The sequence below is a fragment of the Podarcis vaucheri genome (assembly GCF_965113315.1).
Source record: "Podarcis vaucheri genome assembly, chromosome: 1".
In the NCBI taxonomy this organism is placed as follows: domain Eukaryota; kingdom Metazoa; phylum Chordata; class Lepidosauria; order Squamata; family Lacertidae; genus Podarcis; species Podarcis vaucheri.
In genome coordinates, this window is record NC_138759.1 from 61,798,776 (window position 1) to 61,816,740 (window position 17,965).

The 17,965-nt window shown below is 42.7% G+C and overlaps 1 protein-coding gene and 1 long non-coding RNA gene across 11 annotated transcripts in view; one reads left to right on the forward strand and one right to left on the reverse strand.

Moving 5' to 3' along the window:
- Positions 1 to 17,965, forward strand: part of NAV2 (neuron navigator 2) — a 543,877-nt gene that overhangs the window by 314,930 nt on the left and 210,982 nt on the right. The window lies entirely within an intron of this gene.
- Positions 1 to 17,965, reverse strand: part of LOC309534977 — a 41,538-nt gene that overhangs the window by 1,561 nt on the left and 22,012 nt on the right. For all 3 annotated transcript variants that reach the window (XR_014220943.1, XR_014220944.1, XR_014220945.1), the window contains exon 3: positions 7,635 to 7,713. This is a non-coding gene — a long non-coding RNA (uncharacterized lncRNA). The remainder of the gene's footprint in view (positions 1 to 7,634; positions 7,714 to 17,965) is intronic.

The window sequence follows — 17,965 nt, forward strand, 5'->3', positions numbered from 1 at the left end:
TCATGAGGTGGCCAAAGTATTGGAGCCTCAGCTTCACGATCTGTCCTTCCAGTGAGCACTCAGGGCTGATTTCCTTCAGAATGGAGAGGTTTGATCTTCTTGCAGTCCATGGGACTCTCAAGAGTCTCCTCCAGCACCATAATTCAAAAGCATCAATTCTTCGGCGATCAGCCTTCTTTATGGTCCAGCTCTCACTTCCATACATCACTACTGGGAAAACCATGGCTTTTACTATACGGACCTTTGTTGGCAAGGTGATGTCTCTGCTTTTTAAGATGTTGTCTAGGTTTGCCATCGCCTTTCTCCCAAGGAGCAGGCGTCTTTTAATTTCGTGACTGCTGTCACCATCTGCACTGATCATGGAGCCCAAGAAAGTAAAATCTCTCACTGCCTCCATTTCTTCCCCATCTATTTGCCAGGAGGTGATGGGCCCAGTGGCCATGATCTTCGTTTTTTTGATGTTGAGCTTCAGACCATATTTTGCGCTCTCCTCTTTCACCCTCATTAAAAGGTTCTTTAATTCCTCTTCACTTTCTGCCATCAAGGTTGTGTCATCTGCATATCTGAGGTTGTTGATATTTCTTCCGGCAATCTTAATTCCGGCTTGGGATTCATCCAGCCCAGCCTTTCGCATGATGAATTCTGCATATAAGTTAAATAAGCAGGGAGACAATATACAGCCTTGCCGTACTCCTTTCCCAATTTGGAACCAATCAGTTGTTCCATATCCAGTTCTAACTGTAGCTTCTTGTCCCACATAGAGATTTCGCAGGAGACAGATGAGGTGATCAGGCACTCCCATTTCTTTAAGAACTTGCCATAGTTTGCTGTGGTCAACACAGTCAAAGGCTTTTGCATAGTCAATGAAGCAGAAGTAGATGTCTTTCTGGAACTCTCTAGCTTTCTCCATAATCCAGCGCATGTTTGCAATTTGGTCTCTGGTTCCTCTGCCTCTTCTAAATCCAGCTTGCACTTCTGGGAGTTCTCGGTCCACATACTGCTTGAGCCTTCCTTGTAGAATTTTAAGCATAACCTTGCTAGCATGTGAAATGAGTGAAATTGTGCGGTAGTTGGAGCATTCTTTGGCACTGCCTTTCTTTGGGATTGGAATGTAGACTGATCTTCTCCAATCCTCTGGCCACTGCTGAGTTTTCCAAACTTGCTGGCATATTGAGTGTAGCACCTTAACAGCATCATCTTTTAAAATTTTAAACAGTTCAGCTGGAATACCATCACTTCCACTGGCCTTGTTATTTGCAGTGCTTTCTAAGGCCCATTTGACTTCACTCTCCAGGATGTCTGGCTCAAGGTCAGCAACCACACTACCTGGGGTGTACGAGACATCCATATCTTTCTGGTATAATTCCTCTGTGTATTCTTGCCACCTCTTCTTGATGTCTTCTGCTTCAGTTAGATCTTTACCACTTTTGTCCTTTATTATGGTAATCTTTGTACGAAATGTTCCTTTCATATTTCCGATTTTCTTGAACAGATCTCTGGTTCTTCCCGTTCTGTTGCTTTCCTCTATTTCTTTGCATTGCTCGTTTAAGAAGGCCTTCTTGTCTCTCCTTGCTGTTCTTTGGAAATCTGCATTCAATTTCCTGTATCTTTCACTATCTCCCTCGCATTTTGCTTGCCTTCTCTCCCCCGCTATTTGTAAGGCCTCGTTGGACAGCCACTTTGCTTTCTTGCATTTCTTTTTCATTGGGATGGTTTTAGTTGCTGCCTCCTGTATAATGTTGCGAGCCTCCATCCATAGTTCTTCAGGCACTCTGTCCAGCAAATCTAAATCCTTAAACCTGTTCCTCACTTCCACTGTGTATTCATAAGGGATTTGGTTTAAATTGTATCTTACCTGTCCAGTGGTTTTTCCTACTTTCTTCAGTTTAAGCTTGAATTTTGCTATAAGGAGCTGATGATCTGAGCCACAGTCAGCTCCAGGTCTTGTTTTTGCTGACTGTATAGAGCTTCTCCATCTTTGGCTGCAGAGAATATAATCAATCTGATTTCGATGTTGCCCATCTGGGGATGTCCATGTGTAGAGTCGTCTCTTGTGTTGTTGGAAAAGCGTGTTTGTGATGACCAGCTTGTTCTCTTGACAGAACTCTATTAGCCTTTGCCCTGCTTCGTTTTGATCTCCAAGGCCAAACTTGCCAGTTGTTCCTTTTATCTCTTGATTCCCTACTTTAGCATTCCAATCCCCTATAATGAGCAGAACATCCTTCTTTGGTGTCACTTCGATAAGGTTTTGTAAGTCTTCATAGAACTGGTCAATTTCAGTTTCTTCAGCACCAGTAGTTGGTGCATAAACTTGGATTACTGTGATGTTAAAAGGTCTGCCTTGGATTCGTATCGAGATCATTCTATCATTTTTGAGACTGCATCCCAGTACAGCTTTCGCCACTCTTTTGTTGACTATGAGGGCCACTCCATTTCTCTTACGGGTTTCTTGCCCACAGTAGTAGATATGGTAGTCATCCGAACTGAATTCGCCCATTCCCGTCCATTTTAGCTCACTGATGCCCAGGATGTCAATATTTATTCTTGCCATCTCATTTTTGACCACATCCAACTTACCCAGGTTCATGGTTCTTACATTCCAGGTTCCTATGCAATATTTTTCTTTACAGCATTGGACTTTCCTTTCACTTCCATGCATATCCACAACTGAGCGTCCTTTCGGCTTTGGCCCAGCCGCTTCATCAGCTCTGGATCTACTTGTACTTGTCCTCCGCTCTTCCCCAGTAGCATGTTGGACACCTTCCGACCTGAGGGGCTCATCTTCCAGTGTCATAACTTTTATATGCCTGTTGTCTTTGTCCATGGAGTTTTCTTGGCAGGGATACTGGAGTGGCTTGCCGATTCCTACTCCAGGTGGATCACGTTTGGTCAAAACTCTCCACTATGATTATATATACAATATAATATATACAATATATATTACAATATAATACAATACCACAAAAAATTCCAGACTCCAATAAAACTGGCAATGGTAAAACCAAGCAGCCCCAAACTTAAATAAATACTGTATAACTTTAAGAAGATATATCTGTATCTATATCTATATCTATATCTAGTTCCTGGGACTCACGTGTGAAGAGAGCACTCTAGTGCTCAGGTTCTGCTTGTGTGTATCCAATAGGCATCTGGTTGGCCACTGTGAAACACGTGTCTGGGGTAGATGGGCCTGTGCTCTGATCCAGCAGGGCTCTCCTTAAGTTCTTAAGAAAACCCACCAGCAGTAGAAGAACATAGTATAATAACATAATAGAGCACTGTTCAAGAAAAGGTTAATGAAAACAGGCAAGGCTTTGATGCTTTCTTAAACACCCAGGAAAGGATTAAATTAATGAGTTCTGTAAGCAGAAGACTTTGCAAGGCTTTCCACTTGTGCAATGGGACTTTTCCCTCTCTCTCCTCGCCCCCAAATTGTCTTAGGGGTCAGAAGAATCCATGGAACAGGGGCAGGGGCAAGCTGAAATGGAACTATCACCTTAGTGTGCTGTTGAATTCCTCCCCTTGAAACGGGTGGACTTTGGTAATCTTTCATAATATGGTTCCCTGTGCAAGGCCAAAATTTTGTGCCTCCAAATGGATCTTCTCAATTATGGATCTTCTGAATGTTGCACGCCTGCATCACCCTAAACGCGGCACTGCTTGAAGTGCTGTGTCTTGGAAAAGGTCAGTTGGTTGCGTGTTTCAGAGCTGCAAGGCCACTACATTACATGCTGTTTTTCTTGTCTCTGCCAACTTAACTGTTCTGGGAAAAGGGCTTCCATCGCTGGTCTTTCAGGTAACTCAGACCCAATTCATTTAAGGCTTTGAAGGTCAAAAAGCACTTTAAATAGGGCTCAGTAATGCAGTGTTTCCCAACCTTTTTTGGGCAAAGGCACACTTGTTTCATGAAAAAAATCTCGAGGCACACCACCATTACAGCCCCGTGACGTCAGCGCGCAGCGTCACGCCGGGAGGGACATGAATTGCTAGCAAATTACATAATCACCTCCTTGAGGGCTGGCTCATCTTCTCCGAAGGCAGAACCCCATTAATTAACAGCACAGACTCACACCATAGCCAAGACGAGGGGGGAAAACCTCAGTCATGCACAGTCATGCACATGTGGAGGCTAAATGAGGACGAAGACCAGGCAGAGAGCAGGGTTCAAATCACCCCACCTGGCCAGGACAATCCCTGGGTGCTCCCTTGGGCCACTCGCCTGACCCACCTCGCAGGGCTGTTGTTGCGAGGATAACACGGGGAGAACCACACGCGCCCCCGGGAGCTCCTTGGAGGAGAAAGCGGGCAATGAATGCAATGCACGAAGTATATAAGAGGCTACCAGGTTTTGCAGGTGAGGTGCCCCCGCCAGCCTCCGCTTCCAACACCCGGCGCAACGACGCCGAAGTTTCCCCCCGGGCTCGGCTCGGGGAGCAGCGCTGCTCCCCCCCGGCTCCCCTTCGCCCTCCCGGCTCTCTCTGCTGCCCACTGGGGACCCCCCTCACCTGCCAAGTCCGGAGCGCCGGTGGAAGTTGCATGCATGCATGCAGGGCGCCGCGTTGCCATTGCATTGCACTGCACTCCATGCAATGCCTGCACGCACGCATGCATTGCCTTGCACGCCCGCCAAGGGGTCTCCCCGCAGTCTGATGCGTCCTCTCCGGCGCGGATGCAGCATTGCAAAAATTAAAACCCCCCGACGCAGCCCTACCTGGGGGGCAGCCTCCGCCTCCGCCGCTCCGCCTCCGCCTCCGCGGGGATCCCCGGGCTCCATCCTGCCGCCCGATCTCTGCGGGGGCACAGGCAGGCTGCACGGGGTCTGCGCGGAAGAGCCCCTGCCTGCCCGGCCGCCGCCGCTGCGCTCATTCCATGGCCGGGAGAAGAGCGCTTCAAACAAAACGCCCGGCCCGCCAGACCACGCTGGGAAACGTAGTTTGCGCACCCCGCACGGGCGCGGAGCCCAAGGGCGAGGGGACTACGGATCCCGGCAGCCCCCGCGCCGGGGACGGAGGGGGAGAGGCCGGGTGCAGGGATGGAGGGACGGGTGGGCGAGCGAGTGAGTGAGTGGCAGCCGCCAAGCCTTGGCCGAGAGCCAGGAAGGGCCTCCCCGGAGGAGGAGGAGGAGGAGGAGGGAGGCGCAGAGCGGGAGGGAGGGAGGGAACCCCAGGGGTCATCTAGTGACGGCGCCCCAATCGAAAATTTGACTTTAAAAAAAAAATCTTTCAAATTTTTTAATTTTTCCCGCGGCACACCAGGCAACATCTCGCGGCACACTAGTGTGCCGCGGAACAGTGGTTGGGAAACACTGCAGTAATGCACCAGCAACTTCACCAACTCTTTAGAAGCTTCATCTGGTTTGTCATGTGGTCCCACAAGGTATTGGGGAGACTGGATCAAGTTCCCGTACAACAGTGCTGGAGCCTGCAATCAGAATAGCTGGGGAGAAGACACCCAGTCATGCAGCTCCACTGTAGAACAATTCATGCCATAGCAAGCTGCCTTAGTTTAACACTGACCATTGTGCTTCCTGCTCTGTCCTGTGGCTTCAGCTTGACAGTTATTTGAGAGGAAGATCATCCCCTAGAGTGAAAGAACTACCTTATCCTAAGAACTAATTCTGTGTCACTGTATAGTTCCTGCAGCTTACATGCAATGGTAATTATGTGAGGCAGGAGAGCTGGGCCATGCCTGCTTGTCCTGCACCACCAGCATCCCTGACAGCCCCTCAAACACAACCCTCATGTCTACAGCAGAGCAGGGACGTGGGTGGCGCTGTGGGTTAAACCACAGAGCCTTGGGCTTGCCGATCAGAAGGTCAGCGGTTCGAATCCCCGCGATGGGGTGAGCTCCTGTTGCTTCGTCCCAGCTCCTGCCAACCTAGCAGTTCGAAAGCACATCAAAGTGCAAGTAGATAAATAGGTACCGCTCCGGTGGGAAGGTAAACGGCATTTCCTTGCGCTGCTCTGGTTCGCCGGAAGCGGCTTAGTCAAGCTGGCCACATGACCTGGAAGCTGTACGCCGGCTCCCTCAGCCAATAAAGCGAGATGAGCACCACAACCCCAGAGTCGGCCACGACTGGACCTAATGGTCAGGGGTCCCTTTACCTTTACCTACAGCAGAGCAGTCTGCTGTATATGAGTAGGTTACTTCTGTGAAGTGGAACCCTGAGCTCTCCAGGTTTCAACTCATGGCGACGGCCTACACATACACTCAGTGGACTGCGCTGCTGGAGATCTGTTTTCAAATGAATGGGCAATACTGTGAATGGACCAACAAGGGGAACTACAGTGGAGATGGTGCCTAAAGATACCCCAAATTTAACAGTCTTAATGCCTTTGCTGCTCGTGGTCAGCTAGGAAGAGAGAAACATCAGCATTCATCAATGCACAGACTTGAGGTAAGGTACTTGGGTATTTATACCCTTTACAACAGATCCAAATCCAGCTCCCAATGTTGTGAAAAGTCAGCAATCTGGCCCCTGAGTGAACATCTCTTGGCCCACCAGTTACTAATAATCTAAGGCAAAAGAAGGGAATGGAAAAAGGGAAAGGTGTTGCTGGTTAGCCATTTGGTGTTGGGAGGGAAGAAAGATTGGCAGGGGCACCTCTTATTCCCAGTCCAAGTGTTGTTCAAAGAACATGAGTGAGGACCAAGGTTTTTAAAACGAGGGCAGAGTGTCCTTCCTTGCTTTCAGTACAGATTCTTCTGAGAAAACAGAACTCTTTCCTTTCCCCCTCCCTCTGAAACTGTGAATTGGTTAATCAAAGTGGAAGTCATGGCTGCTCCCAGTGTCACTTACTTTCTTTCTGAAGGCATGAGCCCTGCCTATTACATTTTTGTTAAATACACATATATAAAATATTTGCATTAATTCTGTAGATATTCTACTTATATTAATAGCCCCTTAAATCCTTATGACAGAATGCCGCCTTTGTAGCTTTAGACCATATAAATAGTTCTAAATACTGGGCTGACTTTCACTTCTTCAGGATAATCTTATGATATCCTTAATACTGAATGGTGGCTGCAGATATTTCCACTAAGCCCTTTTAAGACCTAAATTGGGGTCAGTTTGAAGGGAGGGCCACTGTGGGGGCTTGTCTCCTTGCATTTAATAGCAGTGTGAGTGAGACCATGAATTTGTGCCCATTTCTTAAATTTGTTCTTGTTCTTAAATTTGGTTAATATAACATTCACTGGAGGATGTTATGAAAGTCTCTTTCATTGCTGACAAGACATCTTGGGCAATGCGGCTGATTGGAAAATGAGGAATTCTCAAGACGAACCCCCAAACAATTAGAGTTTTGTTCACTAAGTGTTAGGAAGAAGAGGCTGGGCCATTTGCCACTGTGAAATTGGTGGTTGTCAGACAGCTGTCTTACCCATTTAGAAACAACTAATGCTAATTGTGCATAATCCTCTCATAAGGAATCAGTTGGCCCAACTGCCAATAAGCACTGTTTATGAAGCCTGTAAGTCATAGTTGGATGCACAGCAGCAGCTTCCATTAATCTGGTCATTTATTTTCTCTCCGGAGATTGCAGATCTCAATGAAATAATTGGGTCTTTCCAAGTTTCCCGTAACAGAAATGTTTAAAATATAGCCTAGAAAAGAAATATTGTAGCATTTTTACCTAGCTCTTCTCTTGAAAAGCTTCCAGAGTGGCTTTCTGATTAATAAAAACAAGAGAGTCCTGTCATCAGGGTCTCAGTCTACAAGACATAAAAGGAACAAAAAGGAATGAAGAAGGAAGGAAGGAAGGGGAGAAAGGCAATTGTGGGTCTTAGTTCTTAAAGCTACAGTTCTTAAAATGATAGCCCAAGATGGAAACAGTTCAGCTTTGCTCTCTAAGTAAGGGCTATGAAAAAGTCCTGAAAAATCTCTGTTTCAGACCATGGAGAGAAACAGCCAAGGAAATCAGACAGTACTGGGCCAGAGGGATCAGTGATCTGATTAAAATATAAAGCGATGGGGGGATGCGTTGAAGGTGTTGTTTTTTGAAACGGCCTTGTTCAAAATCTCAACTGTTGGGCAGAGGGACAAATCATGGTTTGATGGGGCCTTTAGTGGGCTTCTTTTACATGGAGAGTCCCCAATTAACCCCAGTGGACTTAACTGGCAGTAAGTCAGGACAGACATTTAAATTTCCTGCATCCTGAGAGCATTGCTATATAGAGGGGGGGCAGCTTTTGGATACTGTCAGAAATGTAAATAGCATCTCTAAGCTGCTCCACTGCTCAGCAGAGCACAGGAAAGGGGTGAGGTTGGTGATGGGTCCTACTGGTGCACTGGGGTCCTGGCAACTGCCCAAGGAGTGCTGAAGCCAGTTCTGGCTGGTTGGCAAAAGATGAAATACCTATTCCAATATGCATGGTGGGTTAGGTTGGAGGATGGTAAAGAATACTGCAACTCTTGATGTGGCTACCAGATAGTTTGCTAATTTGTATGACTTCTCCAATTGGCTCTTTTGTTATGCCTAAATATTTTTCAATTTTTTTCCTGTCCAGACAAACTAGATTTTGAACCCTTTTGAGACATAAATCAATTTATTTGTCTTGTCCCTGTTTTTAATATTAAAGGCTAAATCTTGGTTACCTGCCCTGATCCCTTGGGCAAGCCTGGAGTCCACATAAATAATAACATCCAAAGTAGGCTTCGCAAAACATTTAGTAGAACTATATTTATAGAGCATACAAAGGGTGACTTTGCCAAAGCTTCTGCTTTTGATCTTACTGGTGTAGTCTTATCATATATACACTTCCATTTCACACAAGGAAAAAAACTTACCTTTCTTTCTAATGGCTTCTGTTAGCTTTGAAACTGGTTTCAGTTAAATATGTTATCTCAATTTTATGTGAAAATTGACCATTTAATTATATTTCGTTGGGATAATCATGGTTTTGCTGTCGTCATCCCTAACAGATTTTATCTTAGAGAAACCATCTGATATCAATCTAAAAGTTGAAAGGAGAGGTGGTTCAAAAGATTTTCAGCTTTGGTCACTGCTGTGTGCCATTCAAAAGCAACTTGCCATACCACAGGCAAGAAGACAAACAAAGCACTTTCAGCCCCTTATGCACAACCAACACATGGTGTTCTACAGCAGGGATTGTTGCAAACCTACTAATTCTCTATATCATTTCCCCAGTTATAAGAACCTCCAGATGTGTCACACATGACTTGATTTCATGTCTCTCTGTTTAATCCGACCAGGTTGCCAGATTACCTATGTCAGCTAGGAGAAATTATGAACTATAGCAGTTTGGACTTCAAGACAGTACTGTATTATCTTCCTTTACCCATTTCTTGTTATTCTGTCATGCTTCCATGAGACATCTAATCACATCAAAAACCACTGCCTATCAAAAACATTTGCTTGATTGACCTTTTTAAATAAATAAATAAACTGGACACTGTGCTGATAAAACTCTTTGAATCAAACTAAAGTGTTAATGCTGCAGGGAATAGTCCTGGTGTATTGACTGGAATCATGCTCTGCTGTGTTGAAAAGTGAAGTTCAGCACTGAACCACAGGTTAATGTGGCTAACTAGAAATTTACATTTTGTGAGCGGAGAAAACCTAGACTTTATCCAAATAAACTACCTTTTATTGTAAATTTAAAATGTTTTTTTAAAAAACACACACATACACTCACTCTCTCTCACACACACACAGGCTAGTGATTATTAGTACGTTGTTTTTGTAAATGGTAGAGTGTGCCATACAACAATTAGGACTGCATACACACTAAAAGCATTCTCCCCACCCCCAGATAATCCTTAGAACATTCATCCCTCACATAACTATAATTCCCAGCAGCCTTAAACTACAGCTCCCAGGAAACCAATATTTACATATGCTACACTTTTAATGAAATGTATGCAAGGCTTCATTTGAGTTCATGCACCTGTCATCTCATGAATTAAGCAATGGAGACATGTGACACAAATAATGGAATAGGATGGGTTTCTTCATGCTTATGCCAACTGTATTACTCCATGTCTGGCTCCAAGCCATTGTTATATATGCAGTTTACTTATAACCAATGTCAATCTCAAGCATCATTTAATGCACAAAGAGTCCTGTTCATTCAAAGCAAATTACACCTCAGTACAAAGTGCCAGCAAAAAGCCCTTAAGTGTTGTCATCAGTACAGGCTCTTAAATGCTTAATGGGCTGAGTGCTTGTTTTCTATACTTGTATGGGTTTCACATTCAAATGGTTCCTTTTAGCTTCTTTTTTAAATCCTGCATAGCATTTTAGTTATGTGCATTTTAATTCTTGGTTCCTTATACTTTAGAACAGGCACGTCCAACAGGTAGATTGAGATCTACTGGTAGATCACTGCCCCCCAGAAGCCTTGCACCCCAAGAAAAGTGGTCTTCCTCTTTTCTAAAAAAACAACTTTGACCTGAACCCAAAAAAGGGGGTAGATCACTGCCAGTTTTTAACTTTGTGAGTAGATTGCAGTCTCTTGGGAGTTGGCCACCCCTACTTTAGAACAATTCTCCAACAGTAACATCAGTTTTAATTACTGGAGCAATCCAAACATCATTTAATTGTCATCTTCTGCTTCCATCTGGTTAAGAGCATTACTGGGTTGTCTGTGGCAATGGGAGTGTCAAACTAATACCTAATTTCTTTGGATGTACCTTCGGAAATCAAGAGACTTAAGTTGACCCAATCGATCATTGGCAGAGCAATTGGCTAACATGAAACCTGCTGATCTTGCTGCCAAGGTGGATGTGTGTGTATGGTGGGCAACCAGCTGGAAAGAAATGGAGTATGCCATCTCAGGGGCATGTTAGGTAAATGGAAGGACTTTGGATCCAACTCCAGCATGGCCCCTCCTCTCTGCCCCTGGGGTACTGGTGACGGCCTCAGCTGAACCGTGAACTCATCAGGTAGCTTTAGTCAAACCACTGTCACTTTCAGCTCCTTTCCCCATGCCTGCAATTTAGGGATAGTAATACTGTGAACAGCATCTTAAAAAGCAGAGATACCACCTTGCTGACAAAGGTCCGTATAGTTAAAGCTATGGTTTTCCCATTAGTGATGCATGGAAGTGAGAGCTGGACCATAAAGTAGGCTGGTTGCTGAAGAATTGATACTTTTGAATTATGGTGCTGGAGGAGATTCTTGAGAGTCCCATGGACTGCAAGAAGACCAAACCTATCCATTCTGAAGGAAATCAGCCCTGAGTGCTCACTGGAAGGACAAATCCTGAAGCTGAGGCTCCAATACTTTGGCCACCTCATGAGAAGAGGAGACTCCCTGGAAAAGACCCTGTTGCTGGGAAAGATGGAGGGCACAAGGAGAAGGGGACGACAGAGGACGAGATGGTTGGACAGTGTTATAGAACATGAATTTGACGAAACTCTGGGAGGCAGTAGAAAACAGGAGTGTCTGGTGTGCTCTGGTCCATGAGGTCACAAAGAGTCAGACATGACTGAATGACTAAACAAAAACAATACTGTAAAATTAATTGTAATGCTCTGAACACCTTTAATCACTAGGGAAGTTTGAAACCTTATTCTTTATCTTCTCCATTCTCTCTCTCTCTCTCTCTCTCTCTCTCTCTCTCTGTATGCTTTCTAAATAATACGTTGCCAGTATGGGCTAAGCCATTAATGAATGAAATTACTGAATGAAGACAGAAGTAATTACTCTTCAAAAGCTCTTTCCCATTTCCTACTGGGCAAATTTGGAAATCTGGCAAATTTGAAAAATGTGATACCCTCCTCACCTTCCTCGTGGCTCTAGTTTTGTTTTTCAGCAACAATCTAGACAGTTTAAAGAGTGTCAATTTGTAATGACAAAATGTATTTTGACCCAGAAACCTCTAAATAGAAGCCAGAGCAACCAAGCTGACAGCAGGTTCACAACAGACAATTAATTTAGAAAGTTATCAGTCAGTAGAAAATTTGCTTTTGTTTACATCTGTGAAACAGATGGCCAAATACAAGATTATTTGATTAGATCTTTTATGCCTGTTTGAAATTTATTCAGCACCGTATTATTTGAAAAAACTTGTGTGATATACTTAACACAATCTAACTAAGGAGATTTATGGCAGCAACATTGTTCTTTGATGTGAAATTGGGAAACTCCCAGAACATATTAAATTATGCATCTGGTGACTGCCAAGTATATGAGGTGTGACAATACACCAATATAAATGCTGCCATCTATTGATGTATGATAGCTACTGTTTTTTTCAACCATTATCTTATTTTACTCTAATCTGTCATTACAAAGCACTTGCAACAATTACTTGCTCCTCACTGAAGTACTCTAGACCAAATTCTCCAATATAACCTCTCCGCGTGTTTCTATTTTAAGTTGTTGAGCATCTGACTCTTATTCTGCCAAGATCTACTAGTTACTTTTCTGCTGGCCACATAGGACATTTGGCTCATCCTTAAAATGCAGTCCAAAACTGAAAGGTTCTAACTGCACTGCAGTTCATGGGGTAGACCATGCACATTTTCTTATCCCAATTTATGTTTTCCTTTAAACAATCAATTTATGGACTTCTCTATGGGTGCATCAGCAGAAAGTATTGCACAAGCCCATTGGAACACATGAAACTTGCTTAGAAAGAGTTCCTGGCTCCATTTGAAACTAGGAGAGAGACTCGGTGGTTTAGACCACAGAGCCACCCATGTCCCGTTATGGAGAGACACTACCTTCTTGTAACCCAAGCTTGCTTGAATTTCATACCTAAATGATACACACATTGCAACAGTCTCTCCTCTTTGCTTTCCAAACCAAAGGATAGGAGCATGACAGTTTGACTGTTTATTTTATGAAGGAACTCAGTAACGCTTTACAGCTGTTTTAACTGCTTCATGAAAAGTAAATAATTTGATCTGCCCACATGAGTCTGAATTAATTCCCTCTTTAGAAACGTTCTAGAGGCTTTCCCCCAACTTCCTAACTGGGTGAGGAATATGTTAGAAAAATATAATGCATTTTGCAGAGGACGCAATGTACCCTGGCTATCAACAACTGAAGTGGCTACTTTCTTTACTCTTAAGTAGCATCGTTTTGCTGTCACTGGGAAATATCTGATTCTAAGCAAGAAAGTTCTGCTGTTCTGCTGATAGTTACAAGTATTTGAGAGGGCAGAGTAGAGTAAGGTGGTTTATATTTTGGAAAAGAGGACAAAAGCAATCTGATTATATAATATTTACAAAATATATGAACTTCTAGAGCTAGAAGGCCCAACCAGTCCCGTCTTCTGCACTAAAGCAAAATGTTTTCTCTACTATATATGCTATTTATATTTTAAGGTTAGACCAGCTCAGCTGAAAGCACTGGCAGCAAATTTCACCAGGATCAGAACCAGTTACCAGCTCAGGGGGTTATAAATACTCAACTCCTTTTTGAGGAAATCATTAAGGACACCCTGAATTCTTATTTGGATTGAATTCAAATCTGAGCGGGAGAAGAATTCCTGATTTACATACCATCTAGCCTTCCAATCCGAAAATGGAGAATGAGAAGGAAGGAAGTGGGTTGGGGGGTACAACTTTCTGAAGTTGTATTGACTTGTCTATTTCCAACCTGGTACATTTTCTGAGCCACTGGAACACAAATCCCAGGGGAATTTTCCCATTTTCCTTTGATACAGATCCCCCAGGACTTGAGTTGACAAATCCTGATGCCACAGGTCAGTGAGTCTCATTGGGGGATGGAGTTGAACCAGACTCCAATCCTTCATGAGCCTCACTGCCTGCTAAGGCTTTATTGGCTGCAGACTTCTGCTTTAACAGGATAACATTGGTTTTGAAATGCTTTTGTGCTCCAAATTCTTTGAAGCTACAGTCTAAACAGGTAGACACAGATAGCAAGAAATGTGGTGGCTGGTTTTATTGGACTGTCTTGAAGTACAGAGTCCTAATTTCAGATTGAAACATTTCTTCAGGTACAACGTTGTCTTCCCCTTTCTTCTTTGAAACATGCATTCCTTGGGGAGCAAGGAGGCTGTGTGAGGGAGTTAGATTGTGCACCAGGCTGTGATTGTTGAGGCAGAAGGGATCTATCCTGATTAAGAGGGAATTTCCTGTCTCTTTTAAGGACAGCTATAAAGGACTTTCCCACTGAGAAGGGGGAGTAAGAGAACTCTAGAAGAGAAAAATGAGGATGAAGTATTATAGAAAGGGTGGGTGAAAACAGGTGGGAGGGTAGCCATATCAACTGACAGTCTGTTGCAATATCAAATACCTCTTATTTAGCAGCAGGCATTCAGCTGGAAATATTTGATGGCAGTATTAACTTGAGTTGGTGGGATTTCAAATGCAATTCCTGTCCTCACTGTATTGCAATGTAAGGTAGATAAATGGAGGACTATATACCCAAAACAAAGGACACCTGATTACAAACTGTGTAGTAGAGCAGTACAAAACTAATATATGTATGCTATTTAATGGAGCTCAAAGCCATACAATCAAACTGTCTAGGGAGAAAATGAAAATTCCTATTATATTTTTAAACATTTACATTATTTAAACACTGAGCTGTAGAAGTTTTGTACCATTACAGGGCCTATCTTTTGCTTTTCCAAGTACAGAGTAGCGTCTGTGAATGGGTATTGCAAACTTTTGAATTTCTTTTCATAACTCAACAGTACATTCTGTTAGAATTCATCTCCACTGAATGTTGTTTCCATCAGTTCAGTCAAACTTGTGTTGCACAACATGATAAAATTTCCTCTGCTGTGCTCCTATTAGAATACAGTATCTGAGAGACTCTGCAATTAATTGAGCTTCATTAAATTCAGCTACAATAAAATTAATGGAAATTGGACAGTGGAAGTTGGACAGTGTCTCTAATAGAGCCCACTTGTAAAGTGCAAAAAGGGTGGCATCTTATTGTGTCCATGGGCTTTCCTCATGCAACAGGACTTCATCTTCCACTCCTCCCTCCTGCAACCTCCACGTGTCTCCTCAATCTGTGCTCTAGAGTATGGGGGACCTCCAGAACAGATTGGGAAGGAGAGGAAGAGCATGAGCAATGTGATGTTCACCAATGTGATGTTGAATATCATCCAAGATGTTAGAGAACGAGTTACGACTTGAAGATGGCAATATGCCATATTTTTGGTAATACAACATAGGCACATCCCCAGATCAAAGTTCTATATACATTTCAACTTCTTTTGTCTGCTCACAGTTAGATGAACATTTCAGCAATAAGGGACTTTTGGTGTTTGGTTTTAATACTTTTGTTGTTGTCATGTTCTGAAAAAATGGCCTACTCTAGTCCATCTTCACATAATTAGTAGGATTTGTAACTCGCACGGGTGGGGCTAGTGAGAAGAAGGGACAGTTGTCTTAAATTGTGTAAAAGCTGAATTATTGCCTTTAAAGTCACATTTACTTATGCTGTTTAAATGTAAAACAATTGCAAGCTGTGCTAGTTTAATACTATATATCTAATCTGTGCATGCCACCACCCCATTAAAATCAAAGGCAAGTAACTGATAATTGGCACACTATTGGATATAACAACTTCATATACGATACCTCTTAATGTAATATATTGGGGCTGGCATGTGCTGTGCTGTTTCACAGCTATGAAATATTTACTGGCTTGGATATATTCTCCTCAAAACAGTAGGTGTTTCATGTATTGTTTTGGTGCCTGTTGAAGACATTCTTATTTAGATAAGCCTATCCAGTGCTTAGAATGTTTGTACAAGTTTTCATTTGTTTAGATCTATTCTATTGCAGTTTTAGCCTTTTGGATGTTGTAAATTATGGTTGTCATTGTTATAATGGAATTTTTTTTGTTTTAGCTTTTTTTGTAAAAAAATCGCTTTGAGGTTTTTTTCCTACAATCAAACAGTATATACATGTTATGAAATGATAGAGTAATGATATTTTAAAAGGTGCTCAGGATTATGCAGAAGAAGACTGAAAAGAAAAGGAGGCAGTGACAGGGTTATGGGGGCTGAGAGACATGCATGAGCTGTGTCAGGGTGGGTATACTAATGCAGCAAACATTCCTGTGTAAGAATATCTGATCAGGGTGCATTCATGACCTCCACTAAAATTAACTACTGAGGCTTCACATGCCAGCATATATTTCACCCTCCACTGTACATCCTTTGACAAAGAAGAGCAGGCTGCATTGTAAATGGATATTCTACCTTCCTTTTAAATATTATGCCAATAAGTATGAATTTCCGTGTCCCAGCTTGTGAGCGAAGTAAATTTTCCTATGATCACTATAAAAGAGTAAGCAGTTCGTAGATTGGTTTTGTATTACTGTGGTGTTACCCTGAGGTTGATGTTGTCTGTTTGAGATTCTGAAATTCAGTTTCCATGTTTATTGTGAATTCCTGTCTGTGACCTTTTTCAGATAAGTTTTTCAGATTTGTTTGTTTGTTTTAAAGGAGTAATACCTGAGGACTCTAAAGCCAGCTTAATGCATGCAAGCTGTATTGTAAGGGAATTATGTGAGAAGAGGCTTCCAGGGCCAGCCCTACCATTAGGCAGAGGGAGGCAGCTGCTTCAGGCAGCTGATTTGGAGCCTTGAGAAATGTCACATATTGTTAGTTATTTAATTGGTGTGGTGGTTGTATCTTTACAGCGGGAGTGGCGTTTCTGGGATTTTCTGCCTCAGATGTCAAAATAACTTGGCTGGCTTTGATTATTACCATGTACCTTGATGTAAAGGGAAGCACTATTTATTTTGCCTCAGGTTGCTAAATGTCTTGGACTGGCTCTGAGGTCAGAAAAAAATCATTTTCTGGAGGCAGAAAAAATCCTTCAGGCAGTTAAAAGTATTGCTGCTACTCACCCAAGGCATGTGTTCCATCTATACAGACAAGTTTCTATTTCTGATACCCTTTAAAAATAAAAATAAAAGATGATTGTGTGCACATATACCCAGAAGTGCTTATTCTGATAGTGAAGGTTGCTACACATGTTTGAATTGCACTTTTTCTATAATAAATACAAGCAGCATATAGCAAGAATATGTACACTGTTAAATATCATAAAGTTTTAAAGGAACTCAAATTCCTGGAGGCAAAAAAGATATAATTTTAAAAAATGAGTAAGATTTAAAAAGGGGTAACTGTTATTTCTTTATACACCCATGCTTCAGAAGCCTGTGCAAGGAAGGCAATTGCAGAGTCAAATAAATCAATGAGGTATATGGAAGGCATAAAGTACCTGGTTTGTGGGGAGAGGAGGATGCTCAGGCAGTAGTCTTGAGTATGAAGAATAATGGAAATACATACGAGAGTCCTATTTTGTTGAGGACATAAATTAAGACACAAGATGCATTGCAGTAAGAAAGTTCACATTTCTGAACTGTGTTAAAGTGTATGGAAGACTTTTTGGTTTCATAAGCACACATCTGCACAGAAGTTTGAAATTAGTTCAGAGGTGAATCTAATACCTTCATATGTATTGGGATTTTTTGCCCAAATACCTAGAAATGTTATGCTGACTTCTGGGAGTGGCTTGGGGGTAACACAACCAGTGCAATTTGATCATAAGATTTTGCCAGTGTTTCTGTATGACAAAAACGGTTAGACTGTAAATTATGCAAGCCTATATCATTTTTTGAAGCATGACAATACTGTCACTTGGCTTCCCCCCCCCCCAAGTTTAATTAAAAGCATATTAGTTAAGTAAGTTTAAATAAATGTTAAAAATTAAGAACTAATCAAAAAATTGTAGCACAGTTACTTGTTATATTGTTATTCCATCATCCCTCAGTGGTTGTCTTGTTTGCTCAAGTGGGAGAGGACACTTAGCATGGGGAAAGTCTCCTAATGGAATTTCAGAAGAAGGGGCCCATAGCTTCGTTCCCCAGATGACTTGTGAGAGGGGAACAAGCTCTGGCAGGGGGTTAAGAGGAATCCTGGATTGTGCTCCTAGCCCAGGAGTAGACAACTTTCCCTCAAGTTGAACAAACAGACTCAAAAGAACAGAATTCCCACC